Genomic DNA, 2733 nt, shown 5'->3' with positions numbered 1-2733 from the left:
AGTCCTGCCTAGAATCTGGGGCAAGTGTACTAGAGAACCAGTGTATCAGAGAACCAGAGAGCACAGCCGCTCCGTGTCAGATCCCACAGAAATGATGAGCTGCATTCCATTCTAGGGGGTGTCCATGCAACAACTCCACCCGTTGCTTCCCTTCTCCCCCAACCTTTCTGGGCTACCACTGCAGGGTCCCCCCATTTGTGTGATGAAGTAATAAAGAATGCAGGAATAAGCAACACTGACTTTTTAGTGAGATAAAATGAGGGGGAGGCAACCTTCAGCTGCTATGATAGTCCAGGCAGGACATTAAACGGTGGAGGGGAGAGGAGTGCAGCATCCCACTGCTATGATAATCCAGGCAGTACAGAATCTTTTCTTTAGACATGGAAGGGGGGGAGCTGATGGAGTTCAGCCCCCAGTTGCTATGATGAGGATGGTTACCAGCCATTTTGTACCATCTACTGGGAATGACTGGAAGTCATTCCTACTTTTACCCAGGCGCTCCTGGCTGACCTCACCTGAGGCCAGCCAGGAGCACTCACGGGCTGATGACGAGGATGGTTACCAGTCCAACTACACTGTACCGTCTGCCACTGGGGAAGAGAGGGGAGAGGATGCTGCTGTTCATTGCCCCAGCACCGTGTCTACCAGCAGCATGCAGTAGACATAGGATGACATTGAAAAAAGTCAAGAAACGATTTTTTCCCCTCTTCTTTCATGGGCGGGGGAGGGGGAGTAAACTGACGAGATATACCCTGAACCATCCCGGACAACGTGTTTGACCCTACAGGCATTGGGAGCTCAGCCAAGAATGCAAATGCTTTTCAGAGACTGCAGGGATTGTGGGATAGCTGAAGTCCTCAGTCCCCCCTCCCTTCCTCCATGAGTGTCCATTTGATTCTTTGGCTTTCCGTTACGCTTGTCACACAGCACTGTGCTGTGGACTCTGCATCATAGCCTGGAGATTTTTTTTCAAATGCTTTGGCATTTCATCTTCTGTAATGGAGCTCTGATAGAACAGATTTGTCTCCCCATACAGCGATCGGATCCAGTATCTTCCTTACAATCCATGCTGGAGCTCTTTTTGGATTTGGGACTGCATCGCCACTAGTGCTGATCAGAGCTCCAGGCTGGGCAAACAGGAAATGCAATTCAAAAGTTCGCAGGGCCTTTCCTGTCTACCTGGCCAGTGCATCCAAGTTCAGATTGCTTTCCAGAGCAGTCAAAGTGGTGTACTGTGGGATACCGCCCAGAGGCCAATACCGTCGATTTGCGGCCACACTAACCCTAATCCGATATAGAAATACCGATTTCAGCGCTACTCCTCTCGTCGGGGAGGAGTACAGAAATCCGTTTAAAGAGCCCCTTATATCGATATAAAGGCCTCGTTGTGTGGACGGGTGCAGCGTTAAATCGGTTTAACGCTGCTAAAATCGGTATAAAAGCGTAGTGTAGACCAGGCCTAAGAAATCCCCAGATTCTTACTGTGAGTTCAGGTTCTCCTTTAGCACTTAATTTTAATGACTAAATAAACAGATTCACAAATTAATCTGACAGGACAAATTATTTTAAGTATAAAGAAATTGCTTTCTTCTGTATGAAGATGGGTGTCTGTTCTACTACTGAGCGTCAGGCAGAAGACTGTGAACTAGTTTTGATATACTCGAAAGATATGATAGCTTGCATTTTTCTCAGTAACATGAATTTCTGTACCTGTACCAGCACTGTTGGCACGTCACAGGAATACTGAAATTGCCATCCTGAAATTATTATTCTCTTACTTTGGCATCCTGTCCCTGGCAGTAATCTATAACAGATGCTTCAGAAGAAGACAAAAGACATTAGCATCCAAATGAGAATGAACTCTCTATTCATTAAGGATTTCCCCATTTCTGAGGGGACATTTCCCTTCTGGTCCAGTTAGATGTTGGTGGGACAAATTAACACCATAGTTGTACTCCTTTATGCGAGGAAAGTAGAGAAGAGAATGTCTTTTCAAGATCACCTAAAGGGATGGCTCAGTGTTGCTAGCTGTCCATTTGCACCTGATTTAAACGTCTATTTATGATTTGACTTAACATGGCATGATTAACTATGCTTGCAACAAGAGGTAGTACTGTACAAGCAGCATCGCCTCTTAAACACAGAGACTTTAAAAGAGATATTGGCCAAATTTTAAATATTGCTTCTTGAATCTCTGCTTTTTTTCATTTGAAACCAAGACTTGTGTTTTCTTTTAATGGGAAGGTGAGAGCAGAAGGAAGAAAGGAATAGTTCGGGGATGGTGGATGTGCCACCTTCATACCACAGTTGTGGCAGTGCAGCTAAAGATGTGCTTTAGAAGTGGCTATGAAACTTTCAGCTTTGACTGTGCAGTTCACAGCCTCTCTGCCACACAGACACAGAGGAAATATAAAAATAACCTGTTCACGCAGTAGGTATTACTTGGACAATTTTACGTAATCAGTCCATAGAAGCTGCTTGACACCAGTCCAATAACTGTTTTTCATGATAAGCGCTCCGCATTGCTTTTGTAAAATGAACTCCCATATGTTTATTTGGAAATCTTCATACCTTAGCTCTATAGATAGTTATAATGTTCCTTTAATACAACAGCTGTTTAGTCGTGCCAGCTCATTTGCTTTTATTAGTCCTTTTGCCACTGCAACTCAAACCAGTCATGAAATGATGTTAATCTATGTCCAAAAATAGCAGCATCTCTGCATACCCCTCCTC

This window comes from Gopherus evgoodei, chromosome 9, assembly GCF_007399415.2.
Source record: "Gopherus evgoodei ecotype Sinaloan lineage chromosome 9, rGopEvg1_v1.p, whole genome shotgun sequence".
Taxonomy (NCBI): Eukaryota; Metazoa; Chordata; order Testudines; family Testudinidae; genus Gopherus; species Gopherus evgoodei.
The sequence above is the reverse complement of the archived record's forward strand: the minus strand, read 5'-3'. Positions refer to the sequence as shown.